Consider the following 9552-nt stretch of genomic DNA (forward strand, 5'->3'; position numbering starts at 1 on the left):
GGGAATGTGAACTGATGCAGCCACTCTGGAAAACTGTGTGGAGGTTCCTCAAGGAGTTAAAAATAGACCTGCCCTACGACCCAGCAATTGCACTGTTGGGGATTTGCCCCAAAGATTCAGATGCAATGAAACGCCGGGACCCCTGCACCCTGATGTTTATAGCAACAATGTCCACAATAGCCAAACTGTGGAAGGAGCCTCGGTGTCCATCGAAAGATGATGGATAAAGAAGATGTGGTCTATGTATACAATGGAATATTCCTCAGCCATTAGAAATGACAAATACCCACCATTTGCTTCAACGTGGATGGAACTGGAGGGTATTATGCTGAGTGAAATAAGTCAATCAGAGAAGGACAAACATTATATGGTCTCATTCATTTGGGGACTATAAATAATAGTGAAAGGGAATAGAAGGGAAGGGAGAAGAAATGCGTAGGAAATATCAGAAAGGGAGACAGAACATGAAGACTCCTGACTCTGGGAAACGAACTAGGGGTGGTGGAAGGGAGGAGGGTGGGGTGAATGGGTGACAGGCACTGAGGGGGGCACTTGAAGGGATTAGCACTGGGTTTTATTCTGTATGTTGGCAAATTGAACACCAATAAAAATAAATTTATTATTAAAAAATAAAAAAATAAAACATTTCCTTAATATCATCTAAATTAGGTATGGATAAGGCTTAAGGTACAATTTATTTTTGCATCAACATTTCTCTCCATCTGTGAATCTGTAAAACTAGACAAGTCATCTGCTTCCAAGACACAACTCCTAAGACACACTGGATAGACATTCTAACTCCAAACAGGAGAAATTGGAAGAAAGGTGTCATGGGTCCCAAGAAAGTCTCAAACTTAACAGGGAAATTTTCTTTAAATTTTAAGGCTTAGAAATAATCTTCTTTGACTCCAAACTCTGTCATTTCTAGTAATCTAGCCTAGTAGTAATCCCAGTAGAGCCAAAGAAATAATCAGCAAAGTTGCACGATACAAGATCCCTGTGCAAAATCAGTAGTATTTCTAAATACTAGTAATGGGCAATCTAAAAGTGTAATTAAGAAAGTAATTTTAGGGACGCCTGGGTGGCTCTGGTTGAGTGTCTGCCTTCAGCTCAGGGAGTGATCCCAGAGTACTGGGATCGAGTCCTACATCAGGCTCCCTACATGGAGCCTGCTTCTCCGTCTGGCTATGTCTCTGACTCTCCCTCTGTGTCTCTCATGAATAAATAAATAAAACCTAAAAAAAAGCAGTTTTATTTATACCAATATCAAGACAATAAGTGCTTAGAAATTAACCAAAGTGGTACAAGAGTTGTATAATAAAAATTACACAAAATGTTTCTGAAAGATCTTAGAAAAGGAGAAAGATTTATACGATCTGAAGAGAAACCAGAGTATCTGAAAGATATTAGACTCAAATAAATGGAATATACCACATGTTCATGGATTGGGAGAATTGATCTTGTTGAATGACAATATTCTTCAAAGTTATCTCCAAGTTCAATATATCTATTAAAATCTCAACAGCATTTTCTGAGGGTGGGGATGCAATGGAAAAACTGCTCCTAAATTTCATATGGATTTTAAAAGGACAAAAAAAACCACACAAACAATCTTGGAGAAGATTTTCAAAGTTAGAAAACCCACACTTTCTTGATTGCCAGACTTAGTACAAAGCCACAGTAATTAAAGCAGTGTTGTACTGTCATGAAGCTATAAATATAGATCAAGGGAATACATATGAAAGTCTAGAAATAGAGTCTCAAGCAAAATAATGAATTTGGACCAATACATTACTCCATATACAAAAACTAACTCAAAATGAATCAAAGGCCTAAATCTAATATACAAAATCCTTAACAACAAAACATAAGATTAAATCTTCATGACCTTGGATCTCGTAATTACATGTGACATCAAAAACATGAGCAATAACAGCATCAAGATACATAGATTGGCCTTAATGAAAATTAAACTTTTGCTCACTTAAGGACACTATCAAAAGAAAGAAAAAAATTTCTACAAAGTGGGAGGGAATATTTGCAAATCATATATCTGATAAGCATGTGGTATCCAAAATATATGAATAACTCTTACAATTCAATAATAACAAGTCAAACAATACAGTTCAGAAATATCAAAAGATCTTGGAAAGACCTTTCTCCAAAGAAGATATACAAATACGAGTCAACAATCACATGAATAGATGCTCAATGTCATTAGTCACTAGGAAAACACAAATAATAAACTATAGTAAGGTACTATTTTAGACTCACTAGAATGACTAGATTAAAGAAAGGGAGGGTTGGAAATAATATACTGTTGAGGATGTGGAGAAATTAGAACACTTGTACATTGCTAGTGAGAATATAAAGTAGCATAGCCTGTGGAAACAGTTTGTCAGTTCCTCAATAATTCAAGCAAAAAATATTAAAAAATGGAATTTTACGCTTATACATTTACTGGAAATAATTGAAAACAGGTAACCAAACAAAACCTTGCATGTATATGAATGTTCACAGAAACACTATTCACAAAACCAAAACTCACAAAACCCAAACAACTCAAATATTTATCAACTGCTATGTTTATAAACAAAATGTGGTCTATTCATACCATGCAATATTATTCAATCATAGAAATGAAATACTGACACATGCTACAACATGGATTATCTTCAAAAATGTTATGCTAAGTAAAAGAAACAAGCCACAAAAGACCACGAATTGTATGATTCCATTATATGAAACAGGAAAATTGATGGAGCTAGAAAGACTACTGTTTTCCACTGGCTGAGAGAAGTGAGAACATGGAATTACTGATGGCTTCCTTTGGGAAACAATGTTCAGGAACTAGATACTGCTAATAGTTGTGCAATATTTTGAAAGTACTTAATGCCATTGATTTGTACTTATTAAATTGGCAAAATGGTTAAATATGCATTTTACCACATTTTACCACAAGGTATGCAAAACTAAAATTAGTAAATCCTCAGCATAGCTGAAATTATCAGTACATGTCTAAATCTCTTGGTTAAAGACGAAATCACAAGTATGGTTAGAAAATTTTTTTCAACTGAATAATAAAATTACAATCAATATAAGGTTTTTAGCATGGATCTATAACAATATTTGAAGGAAAATACACATTTTGAATGCCTATAATAGAAAATTTTAAAAAGTTAGAAAGAGCTCAACCAACATGGGGGCCTGAGTGACTCATTTAGTTAAGTGTCTGCCTTTGGCTCAGATCATGATCTCAGAGTCCTGGGATCTAGGCTAGCATTGGGTTCCTGCTCAGTGGGAAGTCTGTTTCTCTGTCCCTCTGTCTCTCCCCATCCCCCACCACTCATGCTCTCTTAAATAAATAAATAAATCAAAAATTAAATAAATAAATAATAAAATATTTTGAAGAAATAAACCAAAACAACAAACAACAACCTAAATTTCTATATCAAGAACCAAGAAAAGAAAAACAAACTGAAAGAAAAAATAATAAAGGTAAGACAAGAAATCAATAAAATACATAATAAATAACATTGATAAAGTCAAGATTGGTCCTTTGACCAAAAAATTGTAACTGATAAATCTTTAACAAGCCTCATAAAAGAAAAAATAATAGAGGAACGCCAAATTACTGATAGTAGAAAGAAAGAATATCACTACAGATATTCCAACATTATGCTAATATATTCAAAGATTATTTTTATGAAATGGAAAAATTCCCTGGTCACAAATAAAGGAAAAACACACAAAAGGAAATATAAAACTTCCATCATTTAAAATTTTTAATATAATTTGGTTCCAGAGCTCAGGTATTCCCTATTTCAAAATAGATAAGTACAGTGGTATTTTTTTTCCCCAAAATTTAAGTAGGAAATAATTTCAGTCTTTCAAAAACTCTGTGAAAGATATACTGCTTAAATTGATTTTATAAAGACTAGCATAACCTTGATACCAAAACCTTACAAAGATCTTACAAGGAAAAAAAAATACACCCACATTGTCAGTGAAAATAAATGCAAAAACAATTACAAATGTGAGCTATTTTGGTGCAATGATATATTAAAAAAGAGATCATATTACCTAGAGGAAGCTTTTTTCAAGAATGCAATGTGGTTTAACATTGGAATATTAACCAATTAAATGCAAAATGTGGAGGAGGAAAGAGATAAATCATATGAATATATTTATTTAAGATTTTATTTATATATTTATTTTAGAGAAAGAGGAGCAGAGGGAAAAGGAGATGGACAAGCAGACTCTGTGCAGAGCAGAGAGCCTCATGGGGGCTTAATTTCATGACCCTGAGATCATGACCTGAGCTGAAATCAAGTCAGACACTTAACTATCTGAGCCGCCCAGGAGCTCCATGAATATTTCAATAGACACATAAAATATTCGATAAAATTCATTATTACATTTATAATAATTTTTAATCAACTTAGGAATAGATGAATGCTCCTGAAGTTTGATAAAATATAAAGAAAATAATGAAGAGCAAAAATCATGGATAAAATGAAATATCAAATATCATTTACATAGAGGCAAGGCAAAACTATTTCTATAAATACTTGTATTCAGTGTTTTGTGAGACATCTAGTTCAGTGCAATATAATGAGAAAAAGCAAAAGAAAAATTATAAAGCGTGGAATGATAAAAATAAATTGTCGTTATTGTAGATGATTTAATTATGTACATAGAAACAGCCATCCCCCTGAAAAATTCAAATAAATTATTAGATGTAAAAAATGAATTTACTAAAAGCTAATATACAAATGAGTTCAGTATAAAACTCAATTACACCTTTATATATCGGTAATCAAACTGGAAGTGAAATTTAAAAGTATCTCACACGTGGGGTACCTGGCTGGCTCTGTTGATTAAGTGTATCTTTAGGCTCAGGTCATAATCCTAGGATACTGGGACTAAGTTCCTCACTCACATCAGGCTCACTGCTCAGTGGGGAGTCTGCTTTTCCCTCTGCCTCTTCTCCTGGCTTGTCTTCTTTCTCTCTCAAATGAATAAATAAAATCTTTAATTTTTTTTTTTAAATCTCATAAATGGCATCAAGAAAACAAAAAACTTGCAGGAATCTCACATAGAAACTATAAAACATTGCTGAAAATAATTTTCAAGTAAGTTAATAGAAAGGAATGTCCTGTTTGTAGACTGTAATTCTAAATTTCGTTAAGATACCATATTCCCGAAAATTTATCTAGCTTCATCACAATTGTTTACAGGAATCCCAATTTTTTTTCAACAATTGACAAATGATTCTACAGTTCATATGGAAAGTATATACTAAGTATTAGCCAATGCAGTTTTATAGAAAAATAAAACTGGAAGTCTCAGGCTACTAGATTTCAAGGCTTATTATGAATTTACACTAATAAAATTATGCTATTGATAAAAGAATAGGCAAATAGAACAATGGGAGAAAATATAAATTAAAAATAAAGAAATTGACCTTATATATGTATTGTCAGTTGCTATAAAAATAAGTTTCAATATTGAGAGAAAAAAAATATTCTCCCTCCAAAATTGTGCTAGATCAACTATCAAAAAAAAGGGCGGGGGAGGGGGAAGAGAAAAAACAATCTTAATTCTAGCCTCATTCTCTATAGAAAAACATTCCTGGATTGATTAGACAAGTAAATATAACAGGTTCAAAAATAAAATTTCTATAAATCAAAAAAAATCAAGAAATCATTGATTTGACCATGGGGTTAATGAAATAATTTCTTTAACTGGACATGAGTAACACGAATCATCAAAAAAAAGATTTATAAATGGCAGTATATTAATTTAGGCTTTTCATCAAAGTGAGTATGAAGAAACTGAAAAGGTAAACCATGAAATATATGTATATTCATCATATATATATCAAAAGAGGGCAATTTTTCTAGCCATAACCAGACTCAATATTTTTATTGTACACTGGTGAATAAATATGCAAATGTATTTTCACCTTTTTCTAATAATGCAATAGTCTAACATTTATTCAAGTGGATTATGATGATTATTTTTGCTAAACTAAGCATGTTTGGTGTGACTTACAAGAATACTTACGTGATTTACACTCATAATCATTGTTATTAATATTATTATTACTGAAGTATAATTGACATGCAATGTTATATTAATTTCAGGTATACAACATAGTGACTTGACAAATCTATATATTTGTGTTCACCATGATAAATGCGGTCACCATTTGTCATCATACAATGTTATTATTATAGTATTGACTCTATTCCCTATGCAGTATTTTTCATCCCTGTGGCTTATCTTATAACTGGAAGTTTGTATCTCTTAATATCCACTACCTATTTCCCCACCCCCACTGTCACTTACCCTCTGGTAACCATCAGTTTATTCTCTGTATTTGTGAGTCCATTTCTGTTTTTGTTTGTTTGCTTATTTGTTTTATTTTTGTTTAAAATTCCACATATAAGTGAAATGATACAGTATTTATCTTCCTCTAACTTTGTTTATTTAGCATAATACTCTCTAGGTCCATCCATGTTGGTGCAATGCCAAGATTTCATTCTTTTGTGTATAAACACCACATCTTCTATCTATATTGTATTTTATGTATCCTATATTTATATTCCACCATTAATCCATCAATGGACACTTGGGTTGCTTCCATATCTTGGCTGTTGTAAATAATGCTGCATTACAATGGGGTACATATATCTTTTAGAATTACCATTTTCATTTCTTTGTGTAAATATCCTGTAGCTGAATTATAGGATCATTTGGTGTTTCTATGCTAATTTTTTGAGAAACCTCCATACTGTTTTCCATAGTGGCTGCACCAATTTATATTCCACCCAACAGTGTACAATGGTCCCCTTTCTCCACACCCTTGTCAACACTTGCTATTTTTTTTGACTTTTTTTAATATTAGCCATTCTAACAAGTCAGAGGTGATATCTCATTATGGTTTTGATTTTAATTTCAAAAAAGGTAATTTTAATATTTGATGTAAAAATTATATCAAATCTATAAAAATGCAAACCAGTCACATTTTAATAAATGGACAGAAGACTTAAACAAGAAATTCACAAAAGTCAACATTCAAATAGATAATTTATTATAGCATTTTGCAACTACTAGAATGTTGAAAGCAAAAGCACAAGCAAACAAAAACTCTGCTTGATATCCCAATTTAAAAAAAAGGACAATATCCAAGATTAGTAAGAATGTGAGGCAGCTAGAAATTTCATATAGCATATAGCTTGCCTTTATGGAATGCATTTTCTATAGAAAACATTTTAGAAATATATTATAAAATTAATATTACCTTATTAACAGCCATTCTACTCTTATATGAGAATAAGCACTTGTGTCCACCAAAAGACTTGAACATGAATGTTTATAGCCCCTTTACTTATAATAACCAATAAACTATAAATAACCTAAAAATCCATCAACAGGGCAGGTACACAAATTGTGGTATATCTCTAAAATGAAATATTACATAGATTTGAGAAATAATGAATCAATCCCCATATAAGAGAGTAGACAAATCTTGCAGACATCATTCTATCTGTAATAATTCAGACACAAAAGAGTACTTATAGTGTAATTCCTTGAGAGATGTTAAAACATGGATAATTAGTATCAATGGCGAAGCAAAGAAGAGTAGTGATCTTTGTGTTATGTGTGAGGGAAATTATGGACTGTGAGAGGGCCTCCATAGAGCTGGAAATTATATAAATCTTAATCTGGTTGATTTTACATGATTGTTATTAATACATACAATTTATTGAGTTGCACATTTGAGATTCGGGTACTTTATTGCATGTGTTTTACATTAATATAAACATATCAGATATTCACAGAGAAAAATAGTACATTTAGGTAAGAAAATGTATGCAATAGACACTCATTAAGCATATAAGACTTGTTAGCTATAGAGTGAGAGGAGTGGAGTTTAGAATACAGGGGAACAAACTATGTAGTAAAGGAGAATCCTAGAAAGCACTGAACTAACATTGGATTATAAAGATCAAGCAATTGTACAATCTCCTTTCTAGTAGTAAAAAATGGCATCATGTTGTGTGTTGCTTAGATTTGTTCACAATATTATTTTGAATGACTGTAAGCTATTGCGTATAATGGTTGCCTGATTTCTTTAATTATTATTAGTTAGTTAACAATCCCTGATATGAAGGACATATTTCTACAGATATTTCTTAAAGGTTTCATTTATTTATTTGAGAGAGAGAGAGACCGTGCAGACGAGCCCAAACAGGAGGAGGGGCAGAGGAAGAGGAAGAAGCAGACTTCCAACCGAGCAGGGAGACAGTATTGGGGCTCCATCCTAGGACCCTGGGATCATGACCTAAGCTGAAGGTAGACTTTTAACCAATTGAGCCACTCAGGCATTCCTTCAGATATTTTTCAGTAAAAAGGGTGCTCTCCAAGTTCCACAAGAGTTTCCAAAATCAGATTGTTTGCTATATACATATAATTATGCTTCATTGTTTTTATTGTTGTTTATTTTTAATACAGTAAAAAAGCATCCCTGACATTTATCAGTTGGTAGCTGCAGTGTGTTCTGTTTAACATAAATTAATTCATATAACAATACATTACACTAGCTCAGTGGTTCTCAACTAGGGGTGACTTGGTCCTCACAGAACATTTGGCAATGACTGGAGACATGTTTGATTGTCTTGACTGGAAACAGAGGTTTTTCTGGCGTCTAACGGGTCAAGTGCAGGGTGCTGCTAAATACCCTACAATACACAGGACTACTCTCCACAACAAATGATTAATTGGCCCAAAACATCAAGAGTGCCAATGGCTGAAAACCTCTAAATTAGATCTATCTGTGGACTTGATGGAACAAGACAAAAGAGATCACTTTGTAATCATGTCTGAGCACAGACAGAAACAAAAGCACAATGTGCAAAATGCAGCAACAACCGAGCTTTCTTCACAACATTAGTGACTCCTAGGCCACCAATTACAGATCTAGTCCCTCTCCATTAATCTTGTCTATTCAATTACGAGAATTGATATATCCAATCATGGAATAGTCCCTCCTCTACTTGACAGTACTCAGTCTAGAGAAAATTCTCCTTCTCTGAATTCTCTCACAAGTTGTCTAATATTAGCTTTGAATTATCTCATTCATATGACATAAGCTCAAATCATATAACAAGCCCTTCATATTTCCCTTCTTGAAAGACATCATGATTCCCTCTAGTGTGTGCTGCTCTTTGCTGCTGTAAGAATACACCCAGCTACAGGTAAATTTTGTTTGGCTACAGGTCTGTGTTACCTCCTGCCAATCTTTGGCTGGTGACCACTTTTGGTTTATGTGATTTTTGTTGTCTTTGTTGTTGAATTTTAGAAAGTTGTATTTGTAAGAGAACCTTGAAAGAGAAAACAATATAGCACCTCCAAAATATGCCTTTATGACATAAGGATGATTTGGAGTTGATTATTGTGAGAAAAAGCAAACACAGGAGAACATCTGAAAACAAAGAAGGAGTTATCTTTGTAAAAGAAGCTTACATTTATAAAGGAAATCTC

This window comes from Canis lupus, chromosome 19 (genome assembly GCF_011100685.1).
Source record: "Canis lupus familiaris isolate Mischka breed German Shepherd chromosome 19, alternate assembly UU_Cfam_GSD_1.0, whole genome shotgun sequence".
Classification (NCBI taxonomy): Eukaryota; Metazoa; Chordata; class Mammalia; order Carnivora; family Canidae; genus Canis; species Canis lupus.